At 37.5% G+C, this 13,180-nt stretch overlaps 1 pseudogene; it reads left to right on the top strand.

Annotated features, from left to right (window-relative positions):
• The first annotated feature begins 3,348 nt into the window (after nt 1-3,348).
• Nucleotides 3,349-13,180, top strand: part of LOC116566049 — a 50,328-nt pseudogene continuing 40,496 nt past the window's right edge.

Below are 13,180 nucleotides of genomic sequence, written 5' to 3'. Positions count from 1 at the left end.
TCTTATGTTGGGTTAAAACAAAGCCTATTACACTTCCCACTTGTTCAGTGGTTCTTCTGAAGATAAATGCCATGCATATCTGTTTAACATATTACATCTGTAAGAGTGCTTTTTCCCCTTTCTTTTTTTTTTTTGTAGGATTATTTCTGTTTTGTGTGATATTAAACACAGGCTCTTGATTTATGTTTCCTGTGATGAGAAAGTTTTCAAGGTTTTAGAGTACAGGCTTAAATATTAAAATAATACTATAGTTCTTCTACATTCATCAAAAATCTCTATTATTAGATAAAATTGAATCACTGTGCTCTATAGTGCTGTCATAGAATATTGTTAACCCTTCATGAATGAGGCAGCTCAGATCTCAGGAAGTAGGTCACAGAAGCAGTTATATATTTAGTACTCCCTGTTCTTTTTAGTCTCCTCCTCCCTCTGTCCACATTTCATTCTTTTCCAATAGAGAATTGGGCAAGATAGGGGAAAGAATAGTCATATCTCTGCCTCAGCTTTAGTACTAAGTGGGTGACAAAATGAATTAGAAAAATCTATCCCTAATTCTACTTATTTATTACATTCCTGGTATCTCAGAATTTAGCTTGAAAATTTTAATCTGAGAATGTGTATCACGACATCCTAATTCTAAAGTCTAATATAGCCAGTGCAGCTGCTTTCACTGCCTATCTCCACACAATATGCACAGAAGACTGGAGATTTTTTGAGAAAACCTTCTTTGAAGGAAACTTATAGATAGGAGGAAGAAGTTGTGGAATTTCTCCTTCCTTTTGACTAGAGAAAGAAAGGTGTACCTTCTTTCTTCCCAAATGAAGCTGCTTGAAGGAGCCCCCCAAAATTACTCCAAGTAATTGGACTGACTGCAAGAAGATATACAGGCATTCTATTTTTGGACTAGATGCTTGTTACACTGTAATTTCCTAGTCCTTACTATGCTGCTACTGTTGATTAATGCCAAGAGACATTGTATTCCCCAGTATTTGGAATTTTAAGCCATCCAAGTTGCCGGTGGCTGACTATTGCCTAGGTAGTTTCAAATGTAGAAGAATGGCTGGAGTAATCTTTCTTTTGCAGAATAAAGCAAAGAAATCCAGCAACTAAAATGCTTATATTTGCTTTCTTTGGTGTTAAAGGAAGTGTGAGGTCTTAAGGGCTATGTAGTACAGTACCTGGAATGGTGGCTTCCTGAAACTCACCCAGGTGGGCTGGCCAATGAGGTGAGGAAATTTAGCAGAAACAAGGTAAAATTTTTCTGCCAGGTACAAGAGATGGAGCAGGGTACAAGTGGCCAGGTAGGAAATATATCAAAAAGTTAGAGAGGGGACAGTGCAAAACTCCCTGAAGGAAGGACAGGAAGGGGGACACTCCAAAAACACACAAATGGGCCTTAAAACAGAAAGTTAGCTTTTGGGTGACAGCCGTGTTGTAGGGCACCCAGAACCACATTGTAAAAATAAAACAAAACATTTGACACACAGCATATACTTTGTCCTTCTTCCTTCAAAGCCCTCTTCCTACTCATATTCCCAATCCTGCATGCAGGAGACAGGTGGGGAAGGAACAGAAAAGGTAATTGGAAAATAAAACTAAATCCACAACTTCTTTCCCCACAGGCAGGTCTATAAGCCACAAGGCAAGACTGAGAAGAGCAAGAAGGGAAGAGCAATGTGGCGCATTTGAAGGAGAATTTTTGTTTTAGAGTTCACTGGATGTAGCAACAGATTAGATAGGCGGTCTGGTCAAGATGCTGTGACATATATGCTTGACAACAGGTAAGCTAGGCATCACAAAGCATGTTTGTAGGCACTGGTGGGATAAAATTCCTCCATATACCATTCCAGGTTCAGCTAATCATAAACCAGTAACTCATTTTTGGCAGAAATGGTTTTATCCCCTCTCGTCCAACCCATGATGTTTGGTAATAGTCCTGGTTTTCATTTGGGGGTCCCTTTTGCTAAACTTCATTCCTGACTCTAAAAACAGAGCATATAGCTCAGGCTAAAATATTTCAGCATAAACTCATCTCCTGGAGACATTATTGGTTCAAAGAAGGGTGGCAACCAATTGCTGGTGGCTTGGGATCCTTGGGATCCCAGAGTTCAGGGAAGGTTGGCATGGCAGCTTTGGGAATCTCAGCATCAAGGACCAGTGGCCCCTTCTGAATCTTTCCTCCCCTAGTAATGGCTGTGGCACTAAAGACCCATTTTGGTCCTTGTAATTGCCCTCTGCTCAATGAAATATATGGCCTTTGGCCACTTAGGCATGCTTCTTGCCAACTTTTGGATGTGTGAGAGAGGTTGAGAAGATCTCATTCAGATATCTTAGGCAAGGGTTGGCCATGAGGATAGCAAATATAATTAAAGAAATAGTCTCTTTCAGGTAATCTCAGAACATCATCATCAGCTCAACTGATACAGAGCTCGAATATTAGAAGTCTTCAGAAGTTGCTTAATTTTTAAGGATGAAAATGCTGAGGGTGCTAATGGTCTTTGTTTTTTCATAGACATGGTGATAAAGATCTGTAAGAGACACAAGGACATTGGCATAACTCAGAATGTGATTAAATGTTGTACGTGAGAAATATGCAATGCAATTTTGTTTGTCAATTAAAAGATAAAATATATACAGGATTGCTTTGGGGATATTCCAATCACCAGCTAGAATGTTAAGCACATTTTGGATATTTCTATATGAATGCATTTTTATTATAATGTTATATAACTTGCTATTCTTTATGGTATAGTTGCAAAAAACAAGAAAATTCCATCCAATTGAAATGCTTTGGAAGCTTTAATAGAAATTGAAAGTTGGCTGAAATTATTAAAAGATGGCTAGGAAAATGAAAAGGATCCGTACAATTTGTTTTGTATTATTTCTCCTGAAATTAAACTTGGAGAACTAAATGCAAATCACTGGAACAGCTAATCCAAGTGGTTTTCATACCATTTGTCTCTCTCGTAGGGAGTTTGAACTTTTCAAGTGACTTGAAAACAACCATGGGACTCTATACTGACAAAACGTGTTTAACCCTCTATCCAAGTTCATGTCATATTAGGTAGTAAGTATTGGACATACATGAACATTTGTTGAAGTGTTGCGTCTCTGAAGGAAAATTATATATTCTTCAACCATATGTATTAATGTAGATTCCTATAGAAATATCTAGAGTAGCACTCCTGGCCGGTTTGGATTATGGATTAACCATCGAATGCTTTGATGTATAATACTTCAGTGAGAACCAAAGCTATGTCTGCCAGAGGGTTATGTGACAGATGTATTTATCCACATTAGGCTCCTCAGTATATAACACAGCTGCCTAGATGCATGACAATATCAACCATGAGGCTCATGATTGGTGCAGCCCAAGCAGACAACAAAGAGGTATGAAAACATTCTTCAGTGGCTACAGACATCTAGGACACCTGAGAAAAATATGTGGGTTTTATATTAAGTTTGGAAGGGGTGGTGTCCATAATTGATAACAAATATTTTAAATATTATTTTTATAATTAGTTATTCTGGGTATAATAAATGGAATTTGAAACCTATGCATGTCTTTAAACTCCTACAAGAGAAAATTATACCTATTTTTTTAATTTATATTCTTGCAGCTGATTGAGCCTATTTTTCAATCATAGTATTTTTGGCTAACTTTTCTGTCCTGTTTATGGTAAACTCCAGAGGGATGAGAAAAGTTTGAAATTCTATGTGAAGCGGTTTATTTTATGCTTTTATTTAGTCTTCTAGACACATTTTCCCAATAATAATGATTAACTACTTAACCATCTTTTTGTTATTTGGAGATTTTTCATGTTATGGTTAGTAATGACAATTGTTTTAAGATAGTCTTTGTGTTTACCAGTGAATGATTATAAATAAAGTGTAAAACAATTTTCCTATGTGGTAAAGCCACCCACTTTTCACCGTCTACCTGAATTGTCTTAGCTCTGCAGTTAGTATACCATTTTTTTAATTTTCTGAAAAAATTGTTACAGTTAGCTCTCTATAGCTTTCTGAAAATCTACTCTGAATGTGTTGTGATTAATGTCAGAGGAAAATGTTATACTAGATATAAAACAGAGAGCAAAGTAGTGGTTTCCAAACTGACCGATTTCAGAATTAACTGGGGAGTTTTGAGAAACAGATATTTCCTTTATCTTGCCCAGATATAATCAATCAGAATTTCTAGGCCTGGAGTGGAGTGTAGGAATCTCAAGAATTAAAAAAAAAAAAAAAAAAAAAAAGTCTTCCCACTCTAGGAAGCCATAGTTTTAAAAGGAATGATGACATCAAATGTGCTAAAGTAACAGAGAGATCTGTAGGTTTCCATTTCACTTTTTAAAAGGTCAGATTTCTAGACTCTTTGGGGAAAGAAACTGAATCCCAGGCTGATACAATTAGAAAACAAAGCTCATTAAGCTGGAAAAGAAACAAAATGACTACACAATAATCATTTAACTAAAGGATTTAAACCATAAATGTATAAGTGCCCTTAAAGAAGATACATTATCTAGATCTTTTCATCAGAAAAGTCAAAATTGTTCATCACAAAGATAATTATTTGCATTGATATGGTAACCTCTTTTGGTTTTCAAAATAGTGAAGATAGACAGGAGCATTTCTATCTTCCTCATTTTGAGATGCAGAGTTTGTCTCAAGGTTACAGATAATGGGAACTAAGGCACAGAAACCTATGTGTGCTGATCTGTTCTATTTGGTGCCATGTTTTACAGGCAGAGCTATGAAGTCAGGGGATTGTGTTGTTGGTCAAACCTCACACTCTTTTAGTGTGACAGGAAAATGTATAATGCATTTCTTGTAAATGTTGATAGTAAAGGTTTGCAACTTAAAAGGGGATTTTACATATTTTAAAAATACTTTGAGGTGAAACCCTCACTCTTCAAAAAATTATTTAAAATGGCAATGCTACTACCTAAATTTGTAGATTGCAAGGTAGGTTAAAGGGCATTTAGCCATATTCTCTCATTTTATAGGTGAAGACTCTAAGGCTCAGTGCTTTATGGTTTGCATAGTAACTAATAGCTAATCTCGACAATTTTTGGAAAAAGGACATCTTTTCTATTTTTCCATAATTATGGATTTGTTAAATATACAAAAACAAACTAATTGGTGATTTATGTTAGTTCAAATTGCTAATATTTTAACCTTAAATTTCACTTTTCATGCAAAAATGAACCATTTTATAATAATTTGAACTTAAGAAATTTTCTTTTCTAAATATCATACACTGAGATAAAGTTGATTATGTTACTTATGAAGGATTCTATCATTCCCAAAATTAAAATATTGTTTTATTTACCTGAACACTAATAATAATGGTGGTTTCAAAGGAGTAGTAAAAGAGAAATATTTTCTTTTTTTCTTTACAAACTGTTTACTGTTTTTACTTTGCTATTATGTTAATGAGCAGAAAATTATATAAACAATATTTTGAGGGAACTTTCTCCTGGTTGGTTTTAAATCACTGTGCTTCCTGAAACATCTTAATGTTTAAATTATTTCTGTAAAATATGGGCAGTTTATATACCATAAACATTGTGTTTACCTTCAAGATATGGAAGTACTTTCAACAATTACAAATCATTATTTTTTTTCTCATGTCTCTTGATGTTTCAGTTAATGATATGATCCCTAAGATCCCCTAACAAGCGTTTCTAAGTTCTACCAAGCTTCTCCCTCCTTTCCCAACTCAATGTTCTGCTCCTAATCTCTTCAGCTACTCCTCATTTTATTGAGTCATTGGCACATGACTCATCTATTACTGAGATTAGGCTGTGTCTACCCCAGAATTGTGACAAAGTTTACCATATCTGAATGGATGTATTAGTCAGTTGGGGCTATCATAACATAAACTGAGTGGCTTCGACAATGGAAATTCATCTTCTCATAGTTCTGGAGGTTAAAAGTTCTAAATCAAGTTCCAACAGGGTTGGCCTCTGGTGAGAGCTCTCTCTTTCTGGCTTGCAGGCATCTGCATTCCCACTATGTTCTCACATGGCCTTTTCTTGGTGGGTATGCAGGTACAGAGAGAGACAGAAAGCTCTCTCTTGTTTCCTTTTATAAAGAAACTAATCCTATTTGATCAGGACCCCACCATTATGACTTCACTTAACCTTAATGATTATCTTAGAGGCCTCATTTCTAAATATATCCATACTGAGGGTTATGGCCTCAACATATAAATTTTGGAGGAGGACACAAACATTCAGTCTCTAATACTGAAGAACAGGCAGTGGGGGGATTTAAAAGTTATTATCTGTATGAGTTTTTGAGCATAACTCTGGGAGGCCGTAGCACAGGGAAATAGCTCCTAAGAAAAGAGATAATTGAAACAGGTTTGTTTCACAGTCAATGGATGAAATCTCACCAATGCAGAGAATATCATCATAGAATATTATCTTTTTCTCAAATACTCCCTAGTCATGATTCATAAGTTTACGTTTGAAACTTTAGGATGAAGGACTAAGAAAAGTAAATAAGAACAACAAATATCTTATAGTTGGTCTTCCTTGGGAGAAAATGGTAGCGTAAGATGTGAACAGCCTCAAGATTTGTGGCTTCTAATCAGAAAGACAACTATGCTAGACCTTGTCAATTGATTAAAAAATGTTTTGGTATTCATAAATGAAGGTCATTAACACCCCAATATTGACATAAACAAACATTGGACATTAGCATCCTTGGTGTAGGCATTAGTAGGCAATGGAGTGCCTCTGGTAGGCATCATCAAAAGCATTCTGGTGCTCTTGATGAAAACCTAAAGTGTGATTTAACAGGTATTCATAGAGGAAAGGGAGGGAGGGTGGAGTCTATATAATGCTTGGAGAATCTTGTTTTTGTAAATATGTGAAACAACCTCTAAAATTTCTGCAGGGGTTAAAGTGAGATATCAATACTTATAGATAATATATTCAGGATACCTAGTATGTACTTAACATTTAATCTTTTTTTTTTCTTTTTTTTGAGACGGAGTTTCACTCATGTTACTCAGGCTGGAGTGCAATGGCGCAATCTTGGCTCACCGCAACCTCCGCCTCCTGGGTTCAGGCAATTCTTCTGCCTCAGCCTCCTGAGTAGCTGGGATTACAGGCACGCACCACCATGCCCAGCTAATTTTTTGTATTTTTAGTAGAGACGGGGTTTCACCATGTTGACCAGGATGGTCTCGATCTCTTGACCTCATGATCCACCCGCCTCGGCCTCCCAAAGTGCTGGGATTACAGGCTTGAGCCACCGCGCCCGGCCAACATTTAATCTTTTAGTAATCCTGTGAAGTCGTTACTAAAATTATTTTCTTATATTACTGATGAGAATGACAGAGATTTTTAGCACCGTGCCCTAGATCACTTAGCATGTGACAGGGCTGGCATTAGAAGCAAGACAGTTTGACTCTATTTTTTAGACTTGTGTTTTTTAAAACTGCTGGAATTCTTGTACTTTGTGTAAGTACTATTGTGATACTAGCTTTTACCCTGAGGCAAAGATGGATTTTGAAATTCAGGTTCATTTAATGGTGCACAATAAAGCTTGGGGAATTATTGCAATGAAAATATCTTTAGCCTGTGGGTAAGATATTACCTTTACTTTATTCATCTGGCCATAATATTGCAGGCTAGTTATAGAGATTAGAGAGTAACTTCCTTTCCTGCAGGTTGAAAGGTACGTTTATTCATTTATCAATTCACAACATTTATTTAAATGTGTAACTAACATATATCAGATGTACTGGGCACAAAAATGCAATCACAAACAAAAATGGATAGAAACTTTTCTGGAAAAATTCCTTTCTAGCAGGTAAGTAGCAGCTAAAGAGCTGTAAACAGTGGTTAATTGATTAGCCGTTTCAAAGAATGGTGTTTTAAGGTGATAAATATTCTGTGACCCAGTTAAAGAACTAGCAGAGAGTGACATAAAAACTAATTAACATATCCTGCAGAATCTGATAAGCCTCTACGTCGTTTCTTTTTCTTTTTTTTTTTTTCCCATTTATTTATTTTATTGCATTTTACGTTTTGGGGTACATGTGAAGAACATGCAAAATTGTTGCATAGGAACACACGTGGCAGTGTGATTTGCTGCCTTCCTCCCCATCACCTACATCTGGCATTTCTCCCCTTGCTATCTCTCCCCAGCTTCCCACCCCCCACCGTCCCTCCCCTATTTCCCCCCAACTGACCCCAGTGTGTAGTGCTCCCCTCCCTGTGTCCATGTGTTCTCATTGTTCAACACCCGCCTATGAGTGAGAACATGCGGTGTTTGATCTTCTGCTCTTCTGTCAGTTTGCTGAGAATGATGGTTTCCAGGTTCATCCATGTCCCTACAAAGGACCCAAACTCATCGTTTTTGATGGCTGCATAATATTCCATGGTGTATATGTGCCACATTTTCCCTATCCAGTCTATCGTCGATGGGCATTTGGGTTGGTTCCAGGTCTTTGCTATTGTAAACAGTGCTGCAATGAACATTCGTGTACACGTGTCCTTATAGTAGAACGATTTGTAATCCTTTGGATATATACCCAGTAATGGGATTGCTGGGTCAAATGGAATTTCTATTTCTAGGTCCTTGAGGAATCGCCACACTGTCTTCCACAATGGTTGCACTAATTTACACTCCCACCAACAGTGCAAAAGTGTTCCTATTTCTCCACATCCTCTCCAGCATCTCCAGATTTTTTAATGATCGCCATTTTAACTGGCGTGAGATGGTATCTCAGTGTAGTTTTGATTTGCATTTCTCTGATGACCAGTGATGATGAGCATTTTTTCATATGTTTGTTGGCCTCACGTATGTCTTCTTTTGAGAAGTGTCTGTTCATATCCTTTGCCCACTTTTGAATGGGGTTGTTAGTTTTTTTCTTGTAAATCTGCTTTAGTTCTTTGTAAATTATGGATATCAGCCCTTTGTCAGATGGGTAAACTGCAAAAATTTTTTCCCAATCTGTTGGTTGCCGATTCACTCTAATGATTGTTTCTCTTGCTGTGCAGAAGCTGTGGAGTTTGATTAGGTCCCATTTGTCTATTTTGGCTTTTGTTGTCAATGCGTTTGGCGTTTTGGTCATGAAGTCCTTGCCTACACCTACGTCCTGAATGGTTTTGCCTAGATTTTCTCTAGACTTAAAGAGAGCCAAATCAGGAACAAACTTCCATTCACAATTGCCACAAAGAGAATAAAATACCTAGGAATACAACTAACAAGGAATGTAAAGGACCTCTTCAAGGAGAACTACAAGCCACTGCTCAACGAAATAAGAGAGGACACAAACAGATGGAGAAACATCCCATGTTCATGGTTAGGAAGAATCAATATCGTGAAAATGGCCATACTGCCCAAAGTAATTTACAGATTCAATGCTATCCCCATCAAGCTACCAATGACCTTCTTTGCAGAACTGGAAAAAACCACCTTAAACTTCATATGGAACCAAAAGAGAGCCCGCATAGCCAAGTCAATTCTAAGCAAAAAGAACAAAGCGGGGGGCATCACACTACCAGACTTCAAACTATACTACAAGGCTACAGTAATCAAAACAGCATGGTACTGGTACCAAAACAGAGATATAGACCAATGGAACAGAACAGAGGTCTCGGAGGCAACACAACATATCTACAACCATCTGATCTTTGACAAACCAGACAAAAACAAGCAATGGGGAAAGGATTCCCTGTTCAATAAATGGTGTTGGGAAAGCTGGCTAGCCATGTGCAGAAAGCAGAAACTGGACCCCTTCCTGACACCTTACACTAAAATTAACTCCAGATGGATTAAAGACTTAAACATAAGACCTAACACCATAAAAACCCTAGAAGAAATTCTAGGTAAAACCTTTCTATTTATCTCTCTGTTTTGTGTCTCTATTGTCTTATCTTTTTGTCCATGTCCCAATACTGTTTTTTGTTTTTTTCTTCCACTTCCTTGCTCTTCAAAACGTTTAATCAAATAGAATGTAGCTAAATTATTTTTATTCTTTTTTCCATTGAACCGGAAAGCTTAGGTAAATATAGGTGTTTGGGGATTTTGTTGTCATTGTTGTTTGTTGCCTTTTTTTTTTTTTTCAATTCTAGAGGGACACATACGTTTTTCTGTGAAGAGGAGACCTCATCCTTAGTAGAAGAGTAACCGTCAAATGATTAGGCATTCAGCCAGCAGATGGAATGGGAAAAGGAACCGTAGTATTGGTGACCCATCAAAACAAGTGAAATAATCTGTTAGAGGAAAAGACAGCTTTAAATGTGTTCTATTTCTAGAGAAAACTGAAGCCAAATTTCCACATTAGCCATCATTGAGAAAATGCTTAACTTACACCTTTACTCCTCTTTTTCTCTTTTCCTTATATGTTTTCTGAAGATAAATAGAAAAGGTCAATTCTAAATTCCTCTTCCAAATGGAAGAGAAGTTTTAACTTTAAACGAAGATTGAAGCTTTGACTATCACACGGAACAGGACATAGTAATGACTAAATCATGGCTGACCTGTTAGCCTTCAAATAACCTAAGAACACTTGATAGTGTGTAAAGGTGATAATAAATTAATGGAGCTTGCCTGAACCTTCATTGTAGGGCAGAAGATTTGCTAGCCCAAAAGATCATATGAAAGTGTAAGAAAGACAAAAATAATTTTCTTTCCAAAAAAAAATCTACTTTATGGTTTTAACTCATGTGTTACTACAGTTACATTTGCTTATAGGTAATAATATCCTTTAGAGCATATCCTGAGAGAAGGTTTGCAGAGACAGCTTATGCACATATTTAACTGATAATTATAATGCTGGATTGTTTTTGACCAAGAGGGCCTAAATGTTTTCCTCAAGTTGGCTAAACTTTAGACAGGTTTCCTCTTTCTTCTGCACCTCCAACCTTACTCTCATCCAGAGCTTTAGAGAATCCTTATGGCCTAACCATGGAAGTCCTCCCTTACCTTCTTTTTCTTAGAATATTTACTTAAGAAAACCTGTAGTTATTAATTCTTTCTCTGCCCCTTTGAGATGCAAATCTTTTCTTGCCTGTTTCACAACCCAGGAATATTTTTTCTCAAAGATCTGAAAGCCATTCCTTTGAAATGTAGGTATTTGGGGTTTTTGTTGTCATTGTTGTTTGTTGCCTTTTGTTTTTTTCCAATTCTAGAAGGACACATAAGTTTTTCTGGGAAGAGGAGACCTCATCCTTAGTAGAAGGGCAACTGCCAAATGATTAGGCATCCAGACAGCAGACGGAATGGGAAAGGAAAGGAAGACAGAAGCCCTTTTGTGGGTAACCCCCCTTCTGGGTACCAAGGAAGGAGAGTTAAGCAGACCCCCTGGCACAATTAGTGTCTGAAGAATATCTTACTGCTCATTTATCTCCTTTATATATAATCCCTTCATAGATAATCATGTCTTTGTTTGTAGTAGGAGGAGTGTCTAGAGCAGACCCATTGCAAAGCATGAACTAGGGAAAAACAGCCACACCAGGACAAGAATCAATGGCCCAGGCCGTAGTACTCCTGCTTGAAAGGGCGTGTGCTACATGGCAGGTCAGCCCAGGTGGCAGTGTTCAGTATTGTAAAGATAGCTGCTGTATGGCAGTCTTGGAGCAAGAGTCATTTCTTCTGAAAGGGAATTGTATTATCTTGCATCCAGTTTTTGTGGAAAGCTGGCCTCAGGCTGGCAATCCCTCAGATATCTGAGGGCTTAAAACCCCTCTGGTATAATTGCATCTAGGTGGCTGTATACCTTGTCAGCTCTGTTGCTACTGTGCTGACTCAAAGCATCCTCCTATTGAAATTCTTAGAAGTAGCCTGCCCTTAGATAAGATATGTTCCACATTGTACCCTTCTTACTGCACACTGCCCGCCTCCTTAGGGGTGGACTGCTTGCTGCACACTGACCACCTCCTTGTCTTGGTGACCAATTAAAGGTGGATCCTTTGCTTATCATGCATTTGATTGTCTTGATCCTATCACAATCCATAAGATGACCTCACTCACTACCCTTCCCCCTGTCTTGTACCTAATAAATACAAATGTGCTTGGATGCTGGGGTCCTTGCCTGTCTCTGCTTATAGGTGGCGTTGGCTCCCTGAGCCCAGTTGCTCCTATCCAGTCCTTTGGTGTCCTGTCTCCTTATTTCTCAGATCCAGTGCCTCAGCACAGCAACAGGGGACACTCCATGACCCTAGTAAGGCTGGCTTCTACACCTTTCTTTGAGTCTCTGTGGCAGGGTAAGAGCCTAATGTCACTAGGCGTGTAGCTCCAAGTTCTAAAACTACTATCATGAAGGTATAAGAAAGCTTACTTTTCCTTTGAATAAAGCCAATTAGTAAACACAGACAGCCTATGTTACCGTCATCCCAGCTCTATAATACCCTCCCGCCACTGTACCATTTTTTTCTTCAGTGGAGTTGAGTTCAAGCTGAGCTCTGGCCTCACTCTTCTACTGCAATAACCTTAAATAAAGTCTTCCTTGCCTGTTTAACAATGTCTGGTACAATTTTTGCTTTGACATTTTCCAATTACCTTATCATCAATGGTGTATGAGAAATTCTGTTATTGTAATTTCTTGTCATAACTTGATATTTCAGTTGTCTATTTACTTTTTTTCATCATGATGGTTGTGCAGTTACAACTCATTTTAAATTTAATTCTCATTTTACTGATGTAAGATTCATCATCCACCTTTTCATATACTTAGCGGATCTGCATATTTTCATCTTCTGTGAAATGCTTGATCAAATTATTTGCTTGTTTCTGTTTTTTGTCTTGGAGATGTTTTAGACTTTCTCTATATATTCAACATACTAACCCTTTGTTGGCTATGTGTAGCACATCTCTTTCCCCAAGTACAGGCATATCTATCTGCTTAGTATATGAGTCCTGTGAAGAATAGAAAATAACCAATGTAGTTAATTCTATTTTATTTTATACAGAGTTTGTGATGTTTCATTTGAAATATCTTCCTTTACATTGCATCTACAATATATATATATAGACAGGGTCTCACTTTGTCACCCAGGTTGGAGGGCAGTGGTGTGATTACAGCTCACTGCTGCCTTGAATTCCTGGGCTCAAGTGATCCTCCTGTCTCAGCCTCCAGAGTAGCTGAGACTAAAGATGCTTGCCATTGTGCTTAGCTAATTTTTTTTAATTCTTTTTAGAGAAATGGGATCACACTATC

This window comes from Sapajus apella, unplaced genomic scaffold, assembly GCF_009761245.1.
Source record: "Sapajus apella isolate SASKATOON/1434 unplaced genomic scaffold, GSC_monkey_1.0 scaffold42, whole genome shotgun sequence".
NCBI lineage: Eukaryota > Metazoa > Chordata > Mammalia > Primates > Cebidae > Sapajus > Sapajus apella.
Note: the sequence above shows the minus strand (reverse complement) of the source record. Positions and strands in the feature narration are given on the sequence as shown.